General features: G+C 49.3%; 1 pseudogene; it reads right to left on the bottom strand.

Moving 5' to 3' along the window:
• Nucleotides 1-23,327, bottom strand: part of LOC135507101 (E3 ubiquitin-protein ligase DTX1-like) — a 49,753-nt pseudogene that overhangs the window by 16,146 nt on the left and 10,280 nt on the right.

The raw sequence follows: 23,327 nt of genomic DNA, 5'->3' as shown, positions 1-23,327 counted from the left end.
GGGAGGAGTCAGGTAAAAAAAAAGTCTTGAGAGAATTGAGACATGGATTGTGTATGTGTACCATTCAGAGGGTGAATAGGCAAGACAAAACATTTTAGTGCCTTTGAACGGGGTATTGTTGGTGCACCAGTTTGTGTCAAGAACTGCAACGCTGCTGGGTTTTTCACGCTCAACAGTTTCCCATGTGTGTCATGAATGGTCCACCACCCAAAAGGACATTCAGCCAACTTAACACAACTGTGGGAAGCATTGAAGTCAACATGGGCCAGCATCCCTGTGGAACGCTTTCGACACCCTTGCAGAGGCCATGCCTGACGAGTTGAGGCTGTTCTGGGGGCAGGGGGAGGGCGGGGGGGTGTGACTCCATATCAGGAAGTTGTCCTTAATGTTTTGTACACTCAGTGTATATTTCCATGCTACGAGGTTGGAATAATACTGAGAAATTGTGAAAGTGATGATAATGCCCTTTTAGTGTAAGAGCTGTTTAGGGGGGTGGAGTTTTGGCCTCCCTGGTGACATCACCAGGCGGGAAATTAGTTAATAGACCAATAAGAAAGAGAGTTTCAAAACTCTCTGCCAATAATAACTTGTTTTCAGTTTTCCCCTCCCCACTCAGACCACTCCCAGACAGCCCTAGCAGAATTCTTGCTTGAGAAATTACTCTTTGCCAAGAAGCTATTTTTGTTTCTTTTTGACCATTTTAATTGAAAACAATCACAGTAAGGTACCTAATTGTTAGCCAGAAATGATTTGATATTGAGATAAAAACATCTGCATTGGGTCTTTACGACATGGAGCCCATTATACAAAATGCATATGAAACAAATGAACTGAATGTCTTTCCCACGCTCCTCTTCCTCTACGTCCTTCACCCATATCTCTATTTGTTTCTTTCTCTTCCATTCATCTGTTCCTCTTTTCTCAGGGTCAGATGAGGTCTTACTTTTTCCAAGGCCCTTCCCCTCTGAGTCTGTCTGTTGTTTTATCTGTATATTCCTCTCCCTTCTTTATATCCTTCCCTCTCCCTCCCTCCCTCCCTCCCTCCCTCCCTCCCTCCCTCCCTCCCTCCCTCCCTCCCTCCCTCCCTCCCTCCCTCCCTCCCTCCCTCCCTCCCTCCCTCCCTCCCTCCCTCCCTCCCTCTCACACCTCCTGTGCTAATTAGTTAATAAAGGCATTATTATAGACTTGAATTAGCATCTCTGCATCTCAGCCAGGTGAGAAACTCTGGTTCCCAGATAATCACACTTCCTGCTTCTGAATAGGATGCAGTTTCTCCTAAACCCTGATCTAAGATCAGTTTGGTTAAGGTTAGGATTAGGAAGGCTGATCCTAGATCTACTAAGACTACTGTACTAGTCAACCTAGTGCACCCAGTGTACATACTTTACTAGTTAGCTTAGGAAGACAATGGAATGTGGACATTGCAGTGCACAGTTTATTTCTCTTTGGGGTTGTTTGTTTGTGTATCTAGTGTCTTAGTGGGAGAGGGGCAGACAGACAGTGAGACTGGGGAGGGTGGTGGGGGAGAGGAGGGTGGGGGAGTAGAGAATGGAGGGTGGGGTGGGGGAGAGGAGGGTGGGGGAGAAGAGAAAGGAGGGTGGGGTGGGTTAGAGGAGGGTTGGGGAGAAGAGAAAGGAGGGTGGGATGGGAGAGCCTATTGACCCCTAGCGACCCTAACCCCCACTCCATCACACACACTCCTCCCCTTCTTTGTTATCTCTCTTCTTCTCCACCCCCTCCTCTCCTCCCTGTGTCCCCAGATGGTCATGAAGATTGAATGATTTAGCCTTGGGAGCAACAAACTTCCAAGCATTCTCATACTCTCGTGTGTAAGTACACACACACACACACACACACACACACACACACACACACACACACACACACACACACACACACACACACACACACACACACACACACACACTTAAAACGCCAGTTTGTTATTCCATAACTTTGATACATTTGAAAATTGCTAACCAATATGCTGTATGAAAACGGCATCACAGCCAGACAAAGCGGTAGATTGGTGGACTATTAAAGTGGCAGAGAGCTCCCCTATTGGCCAGACACAGTCAATGCAACATAACCCTGTTGTGTTACAAAATACTGTACCTGTTGCCATATGAATCAATTGTATCGATTTCAATTGTGTTCTATTATTTTTTTAAACTTTTGGCTCGGTTTCCAGAGATTCTATTACCCTTCCTCTCTCTCTCTCTCTCTCTCTCCAATTAAATTCAATTCTATTTAAGGGTTTTATTGGCCAGTTTGTTATTGAAATAAACAAAAAGTGAACAGTTTGATACATTCCCAAATAATAGAGACATTTAACATGTCATTATGTCTATATACAGTGTAACAGTGTTACCACACTGTCTCTCTCTCACTCCTCTTTTCTCAGCCCTCTGAAACCCTTCCTCCCCCTTTCTGTTTTCACTCTGTCGTCTCTTTCTCACACTCCCACACTAGAAGAAAGAGAGACACATTCCTGCAGCTTTGTGAGGACTTCAATATTGACTTTCTCTGTGTGTGTGTCCCTTGGTTTGAAACAATTTCACAACTCTGTGTGTGTGCGACAACTGACTGACAACGTAACACAGCTCTGCATATTACAATCAACAATCTAGGTTTGCTCTATTTCTCCCTCCCTCCCTCCCTCCCTCCCTCCCTCCCTCCCTCCCTCCCTCCCTCCCTCCCTCCCTCCCTCCCTCCCTCCCTCCCTCCCTCCGGCTGTGGCCTGATTGTGATAAATCTCTGCTAGTTGCTGAGTTGTTCCTTTGTCCGTCCCTCCCCTCCTTCCCTCTGACAGTGTCTGTGTCTGGCTGGCTATGTCTAACCCCCAAACTCCCTAAATGTAGGTCTCTCTTGCTCCCAAACCCCCCAAGATCCTCCTTGACAAAAGCCTCAGGACAGACCGAGACGAAGCATTACAATGATGACTGTGGCTTCTGCTTTTGTCTTGCTTCTACCCCCCCACTCCCTACTATCCAGAAATCCCCTCCTCCGCCCCTAACCTTCTACTCCCCAAAACAACCCCCCTACCTGCCTCACTGCTTCCCCAGCCCAGACCCTGTCGTCCCGGGCTGGCCACTGCAGAGCCGGGCATTGTGTTGCTAATGCAGACTAGGCCTCAATGCAGCCACAAAGGTTGCCGTGGAAATGCTTGGGCGCACACAATAGAGCCCGGGATGGGCCCCCAGAACACAGGAGTCCTGGGAAATCCAAAGAGAGAGAGAGAGAGAGACGGAGCGAAGGAAGAGTTGAAGGGGGGGCGAGTGCAGGGTAGAGGGGGAAGAGAGTGACGGTGGGAGGCCTCCTCCCCTCCCTCCATCCCCTCACCCCCTCATTCCTCCATCCCCTCATTCCCCATCCCCTCATTACTCCCCTCATTCCATCCCTCATTCCTCCATCCCCTCATTCTTCCCCTCCCTCCATCCCCTCATTCCTCCTCTCCCTCCATCCCCTCATTCTTCCCCTCCCTCCATCCCCTCATTCCATCCCCTCATTCCTCCCCTCCCTCCATCCCCTCATTCTTCCCCTCCCTCCATCCCCTCATTCTTCCCCTCCCTCCATCCTCCTCTCCCTCCATCCTCCTCTCCCTCCATCCCCTCATTCCTCCCCTCCTTCCATCCCCTCATTCCTTCCCTCAATCCTCCCCTCCCTCCATCCCCTCAATCCTCCCCTCCCTCCATCCCCTCATTCCTCCCCTCCCTCCATCCCCCATTCTTCCCCTCCTCCCTCGTCCTCTGCGTCCTCCCTCTCACAAGTAGACACAGTCCCACATCCACTGACCCGTAAAGACTCACTTCCAAGGCATCCAAAGAGTAGAAGGATGTAGCCATCTCAACAACACAGTGTTTCCATAATGGAAGACCAAGTAGAACCAGATGAGATCATCCAGAATCATTCAGTCATAACAACAACTCAACCAAAACCATCTCACTCACCGTGGCAACCACTGAGTGTTTGTGTGTATCAGTTACATCAGTGTGTGTGTGTTTGTGAGTGTATGTGTGTCACTCACCCAGAGGCAATGAGGGCTCGTGACTGGGCCATGGCTATGCGTTGCAGGGCGGGCCGGCTGAGCCCAGCCAGACTGGACCGCTGGGGCAGGGGGCGGAGCACGCCGCCGAGCGCTGAGGAGCCATGGGCCGCGGCGACGGGGACGGCACGGGAGAGGGTGGTGACGTCACGGCGGTCGCCGGGGTGACGAGCGTGGCGGTGGGCACCGGTTGACTCGTGGCGGAGGGAGAGGGGGGCGGCATGGACGGACGACGGCCCTGATTGGAGGAGGGCGGCTGAGGGGGCGGGAGGGAGGGAGGAGGGGGTCGGTTGGAGATGGAGAGGGTGCCCGTTTGGGCGCTGAGGAGGGAGAGGGAGCGGGCGAAGAGGGCAGCATTCCGTCGCGGTGAGGACTGGTTCCGGGATATGGAGAGTCCGTGAGGTAAGGTTTTGGAGTAGGCAGTTCTAGCGGGGGAGCTCCTGAGTTGGCCCCGCCCCAGGGTGGCAGATTTGGGGCTGGGTGGTTTACTCTGAGGTTTACTCGGCCGGTGGCCCAACTTGTGCGTCGATGACTTCACAGTACTCTGCTTCACACTAAAGACCAGCATGCACTGCTGGCAGGAGCACGCCTGCCCGGCGAGGGACTGCATGGTCGCCAGCCCGCCGCTTGGGTACACAGCGCGCCCGTTGACGCCCGACACCCCAACACCCAGTAACGCTCCAGTCGGACCCGATCCTCCACCTCCGTTCCTCGGTACCGGTCCTGACACTAGTGGGTAGGCCACGCCTGACCTCCGCTGTATCCTGCGTTGTCTCTGTGTCTGCCTATTGATCTGGGTCATGCCCTGCAGGTCCACCAGGTAGCAGAAGCCCAGCGGCGCCAGGTCCAGCCAGGGCTGCTGGCGGTCCCGGGCCGTCTGGATGGCGATGCCGACCTCCGTGTCGTACTGGGTCCAGGAGCCCGTGTCGTTCTCCCACTCCCACAGCCAACCCTGGCCCGGCGCCGACGTGGGATCGTAGAAGCTACGGCGCACCGGCCGGATCATACCTGCAGGGGGAGATGCTGGGGTTAGTCCGGCTATCAATCAATCAAATGTATTTTTCCAATGGCAGTTGTCACAAAGGGCTTCACAGTAAACTAGTCTAGACACAGAAGAGCAAGCAGAAGCACGGTGGACAGGACGAAGTCCCTGGATGGAAGAGAGGAACCAGGAATGCATGACTACATCATGAAAAGAGTAGGAAATGGTACGAACATTGTCGTTTCAGTGTGGAGAGGTTGAAACAGGAACAGAAATGCATGTGAGAACACTTTCGTATGGTTTTAATTGACAAGCTAGATTCTCCCCACAGAAGTGAAAGTTAATATGAGCTCTTACACACATTTACACATCCTCTGACCTGAACTCCACCCTAACTCAAATGACCTGAACTTATCTAACTCAAATGACCTGAACTCAACCCCAACACAAATGACCTGAACTCAACCCCAACACAAATGACCCGAACTCAACCCCAACACAAATGACCTGAACTCAACCCCAACTCAAATGACCTGAACTCAACCCCAACTCAAATGACCTGAACTCAACCCCAACTCAAATGACCTGAACTCAAACCCAACACAAATGACCTGAACTCAACCCCAACTCAAATGACCTGAACTCAACCCCAACTCAAATGACCTGAACTCAACCCTAACTCAAATGACCATAACTCAAATTAAAGTATTTCCAAATGCAGTCAGCCAAACAGCTACAAAGACACTCTTAATGACCAACAGTAATACAGTTGTTTAGGGAAGCGAATAGTTGTCAAAATTACATTTGAAATGCATATTGGTTTATGATGAATCGATAGTGGTAACCATAGAGATGTTTAATGGGTTTAAAATCAACCAAACCAGCAGGACTAGTATGGCACCACACATCGGTCCCAAACCGAGGAGGATCAAGAACCGTCCAATCAGAGACGAGCTTGGTAACCAGGGGCAATGTGTGGCACGACCATTCAGCCAATGCCAAGGTAGAGAGAAGAGGGACCCACACTGAGGCCTGGCCGAGACAGACTGGGACACACAGACATCAAAAGAGGTGGCTGAATGCAGCAGGCCTAGCGCTGTTTGTTAGAGGCACACAGTCAAGGGTATTGTGTGTGTGAGAGAGAGACCCTTTGAATTGAGAGAGAGAGACCCATTGAATTGAACGAGAGAGAGAGAGAGACCCATTGAATTGGATTGAGAGAGAAAGTGAGGGAGAAAGAGAGAAAAAGTGTGTGTGTGTGTGTGTGTGTGTGTGTGTGTGTGTGTGTGTGTGTGTGTGTGTGTGTGTGTGTGTGTGTGTGTGTGTGTGTGTGTGTGTGTGTGTGTATGGGGGGGGACTAAAGGCTGAGCTGCGAGGTCTTCTTCACTCTATAAAACGATACAATGGTTCTAAAAGAGAAATGAGCACTTGACCCCAGGAGAAGCATGTGAGATTCAGACTGTAGAGGAAACAGGCCTCTTTCAGTTCCACAGAAACAAAGGCCAGCTCTCACAAAGACAAACCTCTAGCTGGGATGAGGACAGTCACGGGTGGACTGGATTCTGATAGAAACCTCTAGTGATGGATGAGGACAGTCACGGGTGGACTGGATTCTGATAGAAACCTCTAGTGATGGATGAGGACAGTCACGGGTGGACTGGATTCTGATAGAAACCTCTAGTGATGGATGAGGACAGTCACGGGTGGACTGGATTCTGATAGAAACCTCTAGTGATGGATGAGGACAGTCACGGGTGGACAGGATTCTGATAGAAACCTCTAGTGATGGATGAGGACAGTCACGGGTGGACTGGATTCTGATAGAAACCTCTAGTGATGGATGAGGACAGTCACGGGTGGACAGGATTCTGATAGAAACCTCTAGTGATGGATGAGGACAGTCACGGGTGGACTGGATTCTGATAGAAACCTCTAGTGATGGATGAGGACCGTCACGGGTGGACTGGATTCTGATAGAAACCTCTAGTGATGGATGAGGACAGTCACGGGTGGACTGGATTCTGATAGAAACCTCTAGTGATGGATGAGGACAGTCACGGGTGGAGTGGATTCTGATAGAAACCTCTAGTGATGGATGAGGACAGTCACGGGTGGACTGGATTCTGATAGAAACCTCTAGTGATGGATGAGGACAGTCACGGGTGGACTGGATTCTGATAGAAACCTCTAGTGATGGATGAGGACAGTCACGGGTGGACTGGATTCTGATAGAAACCTCTAGTGATGGATGAGGACAGTCACGGGTGGACTGGATTCTGATAGAAACCTCTAGTGATGGATGAGGACCGTCACCGTCACGGGTGGACTGGATTCTGATAGAAACCTCTAGTGATGGATGAGGACCGTCACGGGTGGACTGGATTCTGATAGAAACCTCTAGTGATGGATGAGGACAGTCACGGGTGGACTGGATTCTGATAGAAACCTCTAGTGATGGATGAGGACAGTCACGGGTGGACTGGATTCTGATAGAAACCTCTAGTGATGGATGAGGACAGTCACGGGTGGACTGGATTCTGATAGAAACCTCTAGTGATGGATGAGGACAGTCACGGGTGGACTGGATTCTGATAGAAACCTCTAGTGATGGATGAGGACAGTCACGGGTGGACTGGATTCTGATAGAAACCTCTAGTGATGGATGAGCTTTGAAGAGAAACATATGGGTCGTACTTCAGCCCACCTCTTTCCTGGCCAGAAGGATAAACTCCGGGCCCCTCGTCTTAATATTTCACTCTCGCTACCGTTTGCACAGAGCCGTTCACAACGGGCACGTAAGAAAAGACGGAGAATAGCGTCGCCGGCGACACAATCAATGGTTCTGATTAGCTGAATGGATTGTGGTGACGAGACAAGACAGCCGTGCCCCCCCTTCGAGTTTCCGTCCTGCGATAGACCCCGGCCACGTCAATGTCCTTCAATCACCTTCTATAGTCTCTACTGAAGACAGAGAGGGCTGTGTTCATCAGGCACCAAACGGACGATAAGGGACTGAAACAGGGAGGGACTACCGGAACGGGTGTGCCCGGATGAACAGGGCCGAGGCTCATCACCGGGGTGCAGCCAGAGGGAGAACAACTATCCACCCTGTCAGTGTGTTTGCAGACGCTCCTCTCTTTGAAGGGAGGGAAAACACTGTTCTCCTTTGATCTGAGGGATAATATCCACCTCTCTGGCCCCTTCACTGTCTTTCACCACGGCCACTGGGGAAAGGGCAGGCTGAGGGGGTGTGTGTGTGTTTTGGTTTGGGTGGGGGGTGGGTGGGTGGGTGAGCAAGTGAGGTGTGTGGATGTGTGTCTACGGGGGGTTGAAGGTGACTTAATAACAGGTTGCTGTGAAGGTAAAACAGTGGCCAGCTGGGTACCAACTACTGAGCACAGGAGGCTGGTTGCACCTTAATTGGGGAGGACAGACTCGTGGTAATGACTGGGACAGAATCAGTGGAATGGTATCAAATACATCTAACACATGGTTTCCATGGGATCCAGGTGGTTGATGCCATTCCGTCGGCTCCGTTCTGGACATTATTCTGAGCCGTCCTCCCCTCAGCAGCCTCCATCACTACTGAGGGACTGTTCCAGCTCGCCCCCTGAGCCTTCTAGTTCCACAAAGGTTCCTTGTTGAGAACCGGTTCTTAGAACATGTCGCCACAGATTACGTTACCCTCCAAATCCACTACGCTCAGGTTACCCAAAGTTCCCAAATGAATATGTAGTCATTTTAACGGTGGATCGTAAAACCCTCCCAACTCGTTCTGTTTGTTTTTCCTTCTGTCTTTTTATTTACAGGGAAGACACACTGAGACCTCGGCCTCTTTTACAAAGGTGTCCTGTATATATAACATCAATATACACATTACACCCATCTCCACCTCTTCAACACCTAGTTAACTATAATCCCAGGTGTTAGTATTATAATCTGGAGCCTGTTTCTGATGAGTCTCCTAGAGGTGGTAGGGGAAGAGAGGTGTCTTTGATGAGTCTCCTAGCGGTGGTAGGGGAGGAGAGATGTCTCTGATGAGTCTCCTAGGGGTGGTAGGGGAGGAGAGATGTCTCTGATGAGTCTCCTAGGGGTGGTAGGGGAGGAGAGATGTCTCTGATGAGTCTCCTAGGGGTGGTAGGGGAGGAGAGGTGTCTCTGATGAGTCTCCTAGGGGTGGTAGGGGAGGAGAGATGTCTCTGATGAGTATCCTAGGGGTGGTAGGGGAGGAGAGATGTCTCTGATGAGTATCCTAGGTGTGGTAGGGGAGGATAGGTGTCTCTGATGAGTCTCCTAGGGGTGGTAGGGGAGGAGAGATGTCTCTGATGAGTCTCCTAGGGGTGGTAGGGGAGGAGAGATGTCTCTGATGAGTATCCTAGGGGTGGTAGGGGAGGAGAGATGTCTCTGATGAGTATCCTAGGGGTGGTAGGGGAGGAAAGATGTCTCTGATGAGTCTCCTAGGGGTGGTAGGGGAGGAGAGATGTCTCTGATGAGTCTCCTAGGGGTGGTAGGGGAGGAGAGATGTCTTTGATGAGTCTCCTAGGGGTGGTAGGGGAGGAAAGATGTCTCTGATGAGTCTCCTAGGGGTGGTAGGGGAGGAGAGGTGTCTTTGATGAGTCTCCTAGGGGTAGGGGAGGAGAGGTGTCTTTGATGAGCCTCCTAGGGGTGGTAGGGGAGGGTAGCTGTCTCTGATGAGTCTCCTAGGGGTGGTAGGGGAGGAGAGATGTCTCTGATGAGTCTCCTAGGGGTGGTAGGGGAGGAGAGGTGTCTCTGATGAGTCTCCTAGGGGTGGTAGGGGAGGAGAGGTGTCTTTGATGAGTCTCCTAGGGGTAGGGGAGGAGAGGTGTCTCTGATGAGTCTCCTAGGGGTGGTAGGGGAGGAGAGGTGTCTTTGATGAGTCTCCTAGGGGTGGTAGGGGAGGAGAGGTGTCTCTGATGAGTCTCCTAGGGGTGGTAGGGGGGAGAGGTGTCTCTGATGAGTCCCCTAGGGGTAGGGGGAGAGGTGTCTCTGATGAGTCTCCTAGGGGTAGGGGAAGCTCGCTGGTGACAATGACCATGGCTGTTCATTAACCTGCTCTTCAACTATTACATGGTGGACATGGTAAACTGACTGAATGGCAGATGAGACAGAGGAGTACAGTAAGATCCTATTGGAATAAAACATCTGATTTATGATGAAGTCGCTTTCCCATGAGGGTGATATTGAAACTGTTGATCAGACAATGTAACTGTGGTTGGCCTCTTCCTCCCAACATTACTATTTCAACAGATGGCTGTTCCTCTTCCTCCCACCGTTACTCAATCAACAGTCTGTACTGGTCAGCTAGTGTGTGTGTGAGAACCGGAGTGTGTGTGTTGACAGGAGGGGTGAAGCAGAGGGGAACAATAGGTTCCAGATGGACAGTCTATCCACCTGTCTCAGGGGTCTCTCTCTCTCTCTCTCTAAAAAGCAAGTGAAATAGATAATGAACAGTAAACATTACACGGACAAGCATTTAAAATGTCATATTATGTCTATATACAGTGTTGTAACAGTGTTGTAACTATATGCAAATAGTTAAAGTGCAAAAGGGAAGATAAACATACATATGGGTTGTATTTACATTGGTGTTTGTTCTTCACTGGTTGCCCTTTTCTTGTGGCAACATGTCACACATCTTGCTGGTATTTCACCCAATAGATATGGGAGTTTGTGTAATCTAAGGGAAATATGTGTCTCTAATATGGTCAACCATTTGGCAGGAGGTTAGGAAGTGCAGCTCAGTTTCCACCTCATTTTGTGGGCAGTGAGCACATAGCTTGTCTTCGCTTGAGAGCCATGTCTGCCTACGGCGACCTTTCTCAATAGCAAGGCTATGCCCACTGAGTCTGTACATAGTCAAAGCTTTCCTTAAGTTTGGTTCAGTCACAGTGGTCAGGTATTCTGCCACTGTGTACTCTCTGTGTAGGGCCAAATAGCATTCGCGTTTGCTTTGTTTTTTTGTTGATTCTTTCCAATGTGTCAAGTAATTATCTTTTTGTTTTGTCATGATTTGGTTGGGTCTAATAAGCCACAGGAGTTTTTGGAGCGAGAATAAAGACGACTTTCGAGTAGTAAGACGTGTAAAACAACCGATACTGAGACTCTCTCCAATACAACCCTACATTACAGAGTGATGTGCATCCTTTCAAGCAGACCCTTCGTTAACCTGTTGTCAGGGGTGTGTACGGGAGGCGCACTTTCATTCCGGTCCAAAAATGACAGCACATAAGAACAATAACGTGCCAAAAACACGGAACACAGGAAAAGTATAGCGCCTGACAAAATCCACATAACAATAAACAATTACACAAAGACGTGGAGGGAAACAGAGGACTAAATACATGCAGTAATTATGGAATGAAAACCAGGTGTGTTTGGAACAAGACAAAACAAATGGAAATGTGAGAAATGGAGTGGCGATGGCTAGGAAGCCGGTGACGTGGACCACCGAACGCTGTGGTGAGTTATTCACCATTTTTGATGAACAAATAGAGTGTTATATGTCAGATGGCTAAATAAAGAGCAACATTCTGGATTGTTATTATTTGTGCCCTGGTCCTATAAGAGCTCTTTGTCACTTCCCATGAGCCGCGTTGTGACAACTCACACTCATTCTTATGTCTAATCAATGTATCATATAGTGTGTGTGTAGCAGGCTTACAATGATGGCAAAAAAACAACATTTGAGAGTGTGCTGACCCTGTTGCTAGAAGGGGTACACGACTGGAGGTTAAATGTTTGAAGGGGTACGGGACTATAAAATGTTTGGAAACAACTGGCTTAGAGAAGAACTTTGTTATGGAAGGTTTGAGAATTGCTTCCTTTTATGTGGTTGTAGAATTTAACGTCTCTTCTCTGGATGTTGGTCATTAGCGGGTATCGGCCTCATTCTGCTCTGCATGCACTATTTGGTGGTTTACGTTGTACACTGAGGAAACTTTTGCAGAATTCTACACGCAGGGTCTCAATTTGGTGTTTGTCCCATTTTGTGAAATTTTGGTTGGTGAGCGGAACCCAGACCTCACAACCATAAACGGCAATGGGTTCTATAACTGATTCAAGTCTTTTAGCAAGACCCTAATTAGTATGTAGAATTTTATATTAGTTTTGATGGCCCATCTTGCCTTGTTTTTCAGATCGTTCACAGCTTTGTGGAAGTTACCTGTGGCGCTGATGTTTAGGCCAAGGTATGTATAGTGTTTTGTGTGCTCTAGGGCAACAGTGTCTAGATGGAATTTGTATTTGTGGTCCTGACGACTGGACCTTTTTTGGAACACCATTAGTTTTGTCTTACTGAGATTTCCTGTCAGGGCCCAGGTCAACCAGACAGAATCTGAATCTGTGCAGATGATCTCTGTGCTGCTGTAGGCCCTCCTTGGTTGGGGACAGAAGCACTAGATCATCAGCAAACAGTAGACATTTGACTTCAGATTAGGGCTGGGCGATATATCAAATTCATTTGATTAATTCGAATGTATGTTTTTGCTCAATATTCCAAATGCCTGTATCGCAGAATTGAGTTTTTCTTAATATTATTTATTTTTATGAGCGTGAATTAATTTGATTATTGTTGACTGTTTTAAATGCAGTGTATGTTACCTTTAATTGTAGAACACAGCTTATTTAGAGATGTATTTTTTGTTGTAAATCGAGATATGTATCGTGAATAGCCCATAAGTTTGAAAAAACTTGAGAAATTAGTTTCAGGCCACATCACCTAGTCCTACTTCAGATTCTAGCAGGGTGAGGCCGGGTGCTGCAGACTGTTCTAGTGCCCTTGCCAATTCGTTGATATATATGTTGAAGATGGTGGGGCTTAAGCTGCATCCCGGTCTCACCCCACGGCCCTGTGGAAAGAAATGTGTGTTTTTTCAACCAATTGTAACAGCACACTTGTTGTTTGTGTAAATGGATTTTATAATGTTGTATGTTTCTCCCCCAACACGGCTTTCCATCAATTTGTATAGGAGACCCTCATGCCATATTGATTCAAATTTCTCTCACGGACCTGGGAGATGCATGGTGTGTGTGTGTGTGTGAAAAACATGCCTTCCAGCCATTCTCAAACCTGGCCAGTCAAGCGGTCCACTACCTGTTGCCCCTCACTCTTAGAGGTGAATTCCTGCTCTGCTCACTGAAGCAAACACACACACACCCACACACATACACACACACACAAACAACACACACACAGAAACAACACACACACACACACAATTGCGAAAGGAAAGAGAAAAAAAGAGCAGGAAAATGTTGACTAACTCCGACAGAATCTTTTCGGTTGACAGACCAGACCCGACCCGACCCAAGGCCCTGTCTCTCCTTCCTTTGTCCTTTAGTGTCAATGGGAAAGCCAGCCTTGTGCCAGAATGTCGCTTTCTCAAAACAGAGAGAAAACGCCGCTAATGGAACAGAATCTATGTTGCACTGTAGCAGCACTCTGATGTCACAAGCAGAGACAAAGCAGGGGAAGGAGAAGAAGAGACAAAGCAGGGGAATGAGAAGGAGAAGAAGAGACAAAGCAGGGGAAGGGGAAGGAGAAGAAGAGACAAAGCAGGGGAAGGGGAAGGAGAAGAATAGACAAAGCAGGGGAAGGGGAAGGAGAAGAATAGACAAAGCAGGGGAAGGGGAAGGAGAAGAATAGACAAAGCAGGGGAAGGGGAAGGAGAAGAAGAGACAAAGCAGGGGAAGGGGAAGGGAAGAAGAGACAAAGACAAAGAAGGGGAAGGAGAAGAGACAAAAGGGGAGGGGAAGAAGAGACAAAGCAGGGGAAGGGGAAGGAGAAGAAGAGACAAAGCAGGGGAAGGGGAAGAAGAGACAAAGCAGGGGAATGAGAAGGAGAAGAAGAGACAAAGCAGGGGAAGGAGAAGAAGAGACAAAGCAGGGGAAGGAGAAGGAGAAGAAGAGACAAAGCAGGGGAAGGAGAAGAAGAGACAAAGCAGGCGAAGGAGAAGAAGAGACAAAGCAGGGGAAGGGGAAGGAGAAGAATAGACAAAGCAGGGGAAGGGGAAGGAGAAGAAGAGACAAAGCAGGGGAAGGGGAAGGAGAAGAAGAGACAAAGCAGGGGAAGGGGAAGAAGAGACAAAGCAGGGGAAGGGGAAGGAGAAGAAGAGACAAAGCAGGGGAAGGGGAAGAAGAGACAAAGCAGGGGGAGAAGGAGAAGAAGAGACAAAAGGGGAAGGAGAAGAAGAGACAAAGCAGGGGAAGGAGAAGGAGAAGAAGAGACAAAGCAGGGGAAGGAGAAGAAGAGAGACAAAGCAGGGGAAGGAGAAGGAAGAGAAGGAGAAGAAGAGACAAAGCAGGGGAAGGAGAAGAAGAGACTAAGCAGGGGAAGGAGAAGAAGAGACAAAGCAGGGGAAGGGGAAGAAGAGACAAAGCAGGGGAAGGGGAAGAAGAGACAAAGCAGGGGAAGGAGAAGAAGAGACAAAGCAGGGGAAGGAGAAGAAGAGACAAAGCAGGGGAAGGAGAAGAAGAGACAAAGCAGGGGAAGGAGAAGAAGAGACAAAGCAGGGGGAAGGAGAAGAAGAGACAAAGCAGGGGAAGGAGAAGAAGAGACAAAGCAGGGGAAGGAGAAGAAGAGACAAAGCAGGGGAAGGACAAAGAAGGAGAAGAAGAGACAAAGCAGGGGAAGGAGAAGAAGAGACAAAGCAGGGGAAAGGAGAAGAAGAGACAAAGCAGGGGAAGGAGAAGGAGAAGAAGAGACAAAGCAGGGGAAGGGGAACGAGAAGAAGAGACAAAGCAGGGGAAGGGAAGGAGAAGGAGAAGAAGAGACAAAGCAGGGGAAGGAGAAGGAGAGACAAAGCAGGGGAAGGAGAAGAAGAGACAAAGCAGGGGAAGGAGAAGAAGAAGAGACAAAGCAGGGGAAGGGAAGAAGAGACAAAGCAGGGGAAGGAGAAGAAGAGACAAAGCAGGGGAAGGAAGAAGAAGAGACAAAAGAAGGGGAAGAGGAAGGAAAAGAAGAGACAAAGCAGGGAAGAAGACAAAGCAGGGGAAGAAGAGACAAAGCAGGGGAAGGGGAAGAAGAGACAAAGCAGGGGAAGGAGAAAGAATGACAAAAGAAGAGACAAAGACAAGGGGAAGAAGGAGAAGAAGGAAGAAGAAGAGACAGGGGAAGGAGAAGGAGAAGAAGAGACAAAGCAGGGGAAGGGGAAGGGGGAAGAAGAAGAGACAAAGCAGGGGAAGGGGGGAAGAAGAGACAAAGCAGGGGAAGGAGAAGGAGAAGAAGAGACAAAGCAGGGGAAGGGGAAGAAAGAAGAGACAAAGCAGGGGAAGGAGAAGAAGAGACAAAGCAGGGGAAGGAGAAGAAGAGACAAAAGAAGGGGAAGGGAAGAAAGACAAAGCAAAGGAGAAGGAGGACAAAGGAAGGAGAAGAAGAGACAAAGCAGGGGAAGAAGAAGAGACAAAGCAGGGGAAGGAGAAGGAGAAGAGACAAAGCAGAAGGGAAGACAAAGCAGGGGAAGGAGAAAGAAGAAGAGACAAAGCAGGGGAAGGAAGGAGAAGAAGAGACAAAGCAGGGGAAGGAGAAAGAAAGACAAAGAGGAGAAGGAGAAGAGAAGAAGAGACAAAGCAGGGGAAAGAAGAAGAGACAAAGCAGGGGAAGGAGAAGAAGAGACAAAGCAGGGGAAGGAGAAGAAAGACAAAGCAGGGGAAGGAGAAGAAGAGACAAAGCAGGGGAAGGGGAAGGAGAAGAAGAGACAAAGCAGGGGAAGGGAAGAAGGAGGGGAAAGAAGAAGAGACAAAGCAGGGGAAGGGAATGAGAAGAAGAGACAAAAGGGGAAGGAGAAGAAGAGACAAAGCAAAGAAGGGGAAGGAGAAGGAAGAAGAAGAGACAAAGCAGGGGAAGGAGAAGAAGGACAAAGCAAGGAGAAGAAGAGACAAAGCAGGGGAAGGAAGAGACAAAAGGAGAAGGAGAAGAGAAGGAGAAGAAGAGACAAAGCAGGGGAAGGGGGGGACAAAGCAGGGGAAGGAGAAGAAGAGACAAAGCAGGGGAAGGAGAAGAGAGAAGCAGGGAAGAAGACAAAGAGGGGAAGGAGAAGAAGAGACAAAGCAGGGGAAGGGAAAGAAGAGACAAAGCAAGAAAGAAGAAGAGACAAAGCAGGGGAAGGGAAGAAGAGACAAAGCAGGGGAAGGAGAAGAAGAGACAAAGCAGGGGAAGGAGAAAGAAGAAGAGACAAAGCAGGGGAAGGGGAAGGAAGAAGAAGAGACAAAGCAGGGGAAGGGAAGGAAGAAGAGACAAAGAGGGGAAGGAGAAGAAGAGACAAAGCAGGGGGGGAAGGAGAAGAAGAGACAAAGCAGGGGAAGGGGAAGGGGAAGGAGAAGAAGAGACAAAGCAGGGGAAGAAGAGACAAAGCAGGGGAAGGGAAGGAGAAGAAGAGACAAAGCAGGGGAAGAGACAAAGCAGGGGAAGGGGGAAGGAGAAGAAGAGACAAAGCAGGGGAAGGAGAAGACAAAGAGGGGAAGGAGAAGAAGAGACAAAGCAGGGGGAGGGGAAGAAGAGACAAAGCAGGGGAAGGAGAATGAAAAGAAGAGACAAAGCAGGGGAAGGAGAAAGAAGAGACAAAGCAGGGGGAAGAGAAGAAGAGACAAAGCAGGGGACAAAGCAGAGACAAAGCAGGGGAAGGAAGAAGAGACAAAAGGGGAAGGGAAGGAGAAGAAGAGACAAAGCAGGGGAAGGAGAAGGAGAAGAAGAGACAAAGCAGGGGAAGGAGAAGAAGAGACAAAGCAGAAGGAGACAAAGGAAGAAGAAGAGACAAAGCAGGGGAAGGAAGAAGAAGAGACAAAGCAGGGGAAGGAGAAGAAGAAGAGACAAAGGGGGGAAGGAGAAGAAGAGACAAAGCAAAGCAGGGACAAAAGGGGAAAGGAGAAGAGACAAAGCAGGGGAAGGAGAAGGAGAAGAAGAGACAAAGCAGGGGAAGGAGAAGAAGAGACAAAAGGGGAAGGAGAAGAAGAGACAAAGCAGGGGAAGGGGAAGGGGAAGGAGAAGAAGAGACAAAGCAGGGGAAGGGGAATGAAGAAGAAGAGACAAAGCAGGGGAAGGGAAGGAGAAGAAGAGAGACAAAGCAGGGGAAGGAGAAGAAGAGACAAAGCAGGGGAAGGGGAAGGAGACAAAAGGGGAAGGAGAAGAAGAGACAAAGCAGGGGAAGGAGGAAGACAAAGAGAAAGAAGAAGAGACAAAGCAGGGGAAGGAGAAGGAGAAGAAGAGACAAAGCAGGGGAAGGGGAAGAAGAGACAAAGCAGGGGAAGGGGAAGAGACAAAGCAGGGGAAGGAGAAGAAGAGACAAAGCAGGGGAAGGAGAAGAAGAGACAAAGCAGGGGAAGGAGAAGGAGAAGGAGAAGAAGAGACAAAGCAGGGGAAGGGGAATGAGAAGAAGAGACAAAGCAGGGGAAGGGAAGAAGAGGCAGGGGAAGAAGAGACAAAGCAGGGGAAGGAAGAAGAAGAGACAAAGCAGGGGAAGGAGGGAAGACAAAGCAGGGGAAGGAGAAGAAGAGACAAAGCAGGGGAAGGAGGAAGAGAAAAGAAGAAGAGACAAAGCAGGGGAAGGAGAAGAAGAGACAAAGCAGGGGAAGGGGAGAAGAGACAAAGCAGGGGAAGGAGAAGAAGAGACAAAGCAGGGGAAGGACAAAGAAGAAGAAGAGACAAAGCAGGGGAAGGAGGAGAAGAAGAGAAGACAAAGCAGGGGAAAGAAGAGACAAAGCAGGGGAAGGAGAAGAAGAGACAAAGCAGGGGAAGGAGAAGAAGAGACAAAGCAGAGACAAAGGAAGGGGAAGGAGACAAAGCAGGGGAAGGAGAAGGAGAAGAAGAGACAAAGCAGGGAAGGAGAAGAAGAGACAAAGCAGAAGGCAGAAGAAGAGAAGGAGAAGAAGAAGAGACAAAGCAGGGGAAGGAGAAGAAGAGACAAAGCAGGGGAAGGAGAAGGAGAAGAAGAGACAAAGCAGGGGGAAGAAGAGACAAAGCAGGAGACAAAAGAAGGAGAAGGAGAAGAAGAGACAAAGCAAGGGAAGGAGAAGAAGAGACAAAGCAGGGGAAGGAGAAGGAGAAGAAGAGACAAAGCAGGGGAAGGGGGAAGGAGAAGGGAAGGAGACAAAAGACAAAGCAGGGGAAGGAGAAAGAAGAGACAAAGCAGGGGAAGGGAAGGAGAAGAAGAGAGACAAAGCAGGGGAAGGAGAAGGAGAAGAAGAGACAAAGCAGAAGAGGGAAGGAGAAGGAAGAGACAAAGCAGGGGGACAAAAGGAGAAGGAGAAGAAGAGACAAAGCAGGGGAAGGAAGAGAAGAGACAAAGCAGGGGAAGGAGGGAAGAGACAAAGCAGGGGAAGGAGAAGGAGAAGAAGAGACAAAGCAGGGGAAGGAGAAGGAGAAGAAGAGACAAAGCAGGGGAAAGAAGGAGAAGAAGAGACAAAGCAGGGGAAGGAGAAAGAAGAGACAAAGCAGGGGAAGGAGAAGGAGAAGAAGAGACAAAGCAGGAAGAGACAAAGCAGGGGGAAGGAGAAGAAGAGACAAAGCAGGGGAAGGGGAAGGAGAAGAAGAGACAAAGCAGGGGAAGGATAAGGAGAAGAAGAGACAAAGCAGGGGAAGGAGAAGGAGAAGAAGAGACAAAGCAGGGGAAGGAGAAGGAGAAGAAGAGACAAAGCAGGGGAAGGAGAAGGAGAAGAAGAGACAAAGCAGGGGAAGGAGAAGGAGAAGAAGAGACAAAGCAGGGGAAGGAGAAGGAGAAGAAGAGACAAAGCAGGGGAAGAAGGAGAAGCAGGGGAAGGAGAAGGAGAAGAAGAGACAAAGCAGGGGAAGGGGAAGAGAAGAGACAAAGCAGGGGAAGGAGAAGAAGAGACAAAGCAGGGGAAGGAGAAGAAAGAAGAGACAAAGCAGGGGAAGGAGAAGAAGAGACAAAGCAGGGGAAGGGGAAGGAGAAGAAGAGACAAAGCAGGGGAAGGAGGAAGAGACAAAGAGGGGAAGGAGAAGAAAGAGACAAAGCAGGGAAGACAAAGCAGGGGAAGGAGAAGAAGAGACAAAGCAAAGGGGAAGGAAGAAGAAGAGACAAAGCAGGGGAAGGGAAGGAGAAGAAGAGACAAAGCAGGGGAAGGAGAAGAAGAGACAAAGCAGGGGAAGGGGAAGGAGAAGGAGAAGAAGAGACAAAGCAGGGGAAGGGAAGGAAGAAGAGACAAAGCAGGGGAAAGGAGAAGAAGAGACAAAGCAGGGGAAGGGGAAGGAGGGGAAGGAGAAGAAGAGACAAAGCAGGGGAAAGAAGGAGAAGAAGAGACAAAGCAGGGGAAGGAGAAGAAGAGACAAAGCAGGGGAAGGGGAAGGAGAAGAAGAGACAAAGCAGGGGAAGGAGAAGGAGAAGAAGAGACAAAGGGGAAGGAAGGAGAAGAAGAGACAAAGCAGGGGAAGGGGGAAGGAGAAGAAGAGACAAAGCAGGGGAAGGAGAATGAGAAGAAGAGACAAAAGGGGAAGGAGAAAGAAGAGACAAAGCAGGGGAAGGAGAAGAAGAGACAAAGCAGGGGAAGGAGAAGGAGAAGAAAGACAAAGCAGGGGAAGGGAAGAAGAGACAAAGCAGGGGAAGGAGAAGAAGAGACAAAGCAGGGGAAGGAGAAGGGAAGGGGAAGGAGAAGAAGAGACAAAGCAGGGGAAGGGAAGGAGAAGAAGAGACAAAGCAGGGGAAAGAAGGAGAAGGGGAAGGAGAAGAAGAGACAAAGCAGGGGAAGGGGAAGAGAAGAAGAGACAAAGAAGGGGAAGAAGAAGAGACAAAGCAGGGGAAGGAGAAGAAGAGACAAAGAGGGGAAGGAGAAGAAGAGACAAAGCAGGGGAAGGAGAAGAGACAAAGAGACAAAGCAGGGGAAGGAGAAGAAGAGACAAAGCAGGAGACAAAGCAAGGAGAAGAAGAGACAAAGCAGGGGAAGGAGAAGGGAAGAAGAGACAAAGCAGGGGAAGGAGAAGAAGAGACAAAGCAGAAGAAGGAAGGAGGGGAAGGAGAAGAAGACAAAGACAAAGCAGAAGAGGGAAGGAAGGACAAAGCAGGGGAAGGAGAAGGAAGAAGGACAAAGCAGGGAAAGAAGAGACAAAGCAGGGGAAGGAGAAGGAGAAGAAGAGACAAAGCAGGGGAGGAAGGAGAAAGAAGAGACAAAGCAGGGGAAGGAGAAGGAGAAGAAGAGACAAAGCAGGGGAAGGGGAGAAGAAGAAGAGACAAAGCAGGGGAGGGGAAGGAGAAGAAGAGACAAAGCAGGGGAAGGGAAGGAGAAGAAGAGACAAAGCAGCAGGGGAAGGAGAAGGAGAAGAAGAGACAAAGCAGGGAAGGAGGAAGGGAAGGAGAAGAAGAGACAAAGCAGGGGAAGGAGAAGGGAAGAGACAAAGCAGGGGAAAGAGAAGAGACAAAGCAGGGGAAGGAGACAAAAGGAAGAAGAAGAGACAAAGCAGGGGAAGGAGGAAGGAGAAGGAGAAGAAGAGACAAAGCAGGGGAAGAGGGAGAAGAAGAGACAAAGCAGGGGAAGGCAGGGGAAGGAGAAGAAGAGACAAAGCAGGGGAAGAGACAAAGCAGGGGAAGAAGAAGAGACAAAGCAGGGGAAGGAGAAAGAAGAGACAAAGCAGGGGAAGGGAAGGAGAAGAAGAGACAAAGCAGGGGAAGGAGAAGGAGAAGGAGACAAAGCAGGGGAAGGAGAAAAAGAGACAAAGCAGGGGAAGGAAGGAGAAGGGGAAGGAGAAAGAAGAGACAAAGCAGGGGAAGGGGAAGGGGGAAGGGGAAGGAGAAGGAGAAGAAGAGACAAAGCAGGGGAAGGAGGGGAAGAAGAGACAAAGCAGGGGAAGAAGGAGAAGAAGAGACAAAGCAGGGGAAGGAGAAAGAAGAGACAAAGCAGGGGGAAGGCAGGGGAAGGAAGAAGAGACAAAGCAGGGGAAGGAAGAAGAGACAAAGCAGGGGAAGGAGAAGGAGAAGAAGAGACAAAGCAGGGGAAGGGAAGGAGAAGAAGAGACAAAGCAGGGAAGGAGGGAAGGAAGAAGAGAAGAAGAGACAAAGCAGGGGAAGGGAAGAAAGAAGAGACAAAGCAGGGGGAAGGAGAAGAAGAGACAAAGCAGGGGAAGGGGAAGGAGAAGAAGAGACAAAGCAGGGGAAGGAGAAGGAGAAGAAGAGACAAAGCAGGGGAAGGAGAAGGAGAAGAAGAGACAAAGCAGAAGGGGAAGGACAAAGCAGGGGAAGGAAGAAGAAGAGACAAAGCAGGAGGGAAGAAGAAGAGACAAAGCAGGGGAAGGTGAAGGAGAAGAAGAGACAAAGCAGGGGAGGAGAAGAAGAGACAAAGCAGGGGAGGAGAAGAAGAGACAAAGCAGGGGAAGGTGAAGGAGAAGAAGAGACAAAGCAGGGGAGGAGAAGAAGAGACAAAGCAGGGGAGGAGAAGAAGAGACAAAGCAGGGGAGAAGAAGAGACAAACAAAGACAAAGCAGGGGAAGGAGAAGGAGAAGAAGAGACAAAGCAGGGGAAGGAGAAGGAGAAGAAGAGACAAAGCAGGGGAAGGAGAAGGAGAAGAAGAGACAAAGCAGGGGAAGGAGAAGGAAAAGAAGAGACAAAGCAGGGGAAGGAGAAAGAAGAGACAAAGCAGGGGAAGGAGAAGAAGAGACAAAGCAGGGGAAGGAGAATGAGAAGAAGAGACAAAGCAGGGGAAGGGAAAGAAGGAGAAGGAGAAGAAGAGACAAAGCAGGGGAAGGAGAAGGAGAAGAAGAGATTTAGAAGAAGAGAAGGAGGAAGACAAAGCAGGGGAAGGAGAAGAAGAGAGCACAAGGAAGAGACAAATTAGAAGGACTGAGACAAAGCAGGGGAAGGAGAAGAAGAGACAAAGCAGGGGAAGGAGAAGGAGAAGAAGAGACAAAGCAGGGGAAGGAGTGAGAAGAAGAGACAAAGCAGGGGAAGGGAAGGAGAAGAAGAGACAAAGCAGAAGGAGAAGAAGAGAAGGGGAGAAGAAGAGACAAAGCAGGGGAAGGAGAAGGAGAATTGAGACAAAGCAGGGGAAGGAGAAGAAGAGACAAAGCAGGGAAGGAGAAGGAGAAGAAGAGACAAAGCAGGGGAAGGAGAAGGAGAAGAGAGACAAAGCAGGGGGGGAAGGAGAAGAAGAGACAAAGCAGGGGAAGGAGAAGGAGAAGAATTACTAGAGACAAAGCAGGGAAGGTTTCCCATGTCAGAAGAAGCCCTTTAAATTGAGGAGAAGAAGAGACAAACAGGGGAAGGGGAAGGAAGAAGAGACAAACCAAAAGGGGAAGTAAAGAAGAAGAGACAAAGCAGGGGAAGGAGAAGGAGAAGAAGAGACAAAGCAGGGGAAAGGAAAGGGAAGAAGAGAGACAAAAAAGGAGAAGAAGAGACAAAGCAGGGGATTTATTTGAACTAAGGAGAAGGAGAAGAAGAGACAAAGCAGGGGAAGGGGAAGTTAAGAAAGAAGAGACAAAGCAGGGGAAGGGGAAGGAAGAGAAGGGGAAGGAGAAGAAGAGACAGGAGAAGAAGAGACAAAGCAGACAAAGCAGGGGAAGGAGAAGAAAGAGACAAAGCAGGGGAAGAAGGAGAAGAAGAGACAAAGCAGGGGAAGGAGAAGGAGAAGAAGAGACAAAGCAGGGGAAGGGGAAGAAGAGACAAAGCAGGGGAAGTTGAAAGGAAGAGACAAAGCACAGGAGAAGAAGCCTGGAAGAGACAAAGCTGAAGAAGAGCCGGGAAGGAAGGAGAAGAAGAGACAAAGCAGGGAAGGAGAAGAAGAGACAAAGCAGGGGAAGGAGAAAGAAGAAGAGACAAAGCAGGGGAAAGGAGAAAGAAGAGACAAAGCAGGGGGGAGTCCTTCAAAGCAGGGAAGGAGAAGAAGAGACAAAGCAGAAGGGAAGGAGACAAAAGGGGAAGAAGAAGAGACAAAGCAGGGGAAGGAGAAGGAGAAGAAGAGACAAAGCAGGGGAAGGAGAAGAAGAGACAAAGCAGGGGAAGGGAGCCATCAGAAGAAGAAACACAATCAGGGAAGGGAAGAAAGACAGGGGAAGGAGAAGGAGTGACAAAGCAGGGGAAGGAGAAGAAGAGCAAAGCAGGGGGGGTGCTTGAAGAAGAGACAAAGCAGGGGAAGGAGAAGAAGAGACAAAGCAGGGAAGGGAAGAAGACAAAGCAGGGGAAGGAAGAGAAGAGACAAAGCAGGGGAAAGAAGGAGAAGAAGAGACAAAGCAGGGGAAGGAGAAGAAGAGACAAAGCAGGGGAAGGAGAAGAATGACAAATGAGGGAAAGGGAGAAGGGGAAGGAGAAGAAGAGACAAAGGGGGAAGGAGAAGAAGAGACAAAGCA

The sequence above is a fragment of the Oncorhynchus masou genome, chromosome 20 (genome assembly GCF_036934945.1).
Source record: "Oncorhynchus masou masou isolate Uvic2021 chromosome 20, UVic_Omas_1.1, whole genome shotgun sequence".
NCBI classification, from domain to species: Eukaryota; Metazoa; Chordata; class Actinopteri; order Salmoniformes; family Salmonidae; genus Oncorhynchus; species Oncorhynchus masou.
Note: the sequence above shows the minus strand (reverse complement) of the source record. Positions and strands in the feature narration are given on the sequence as shown.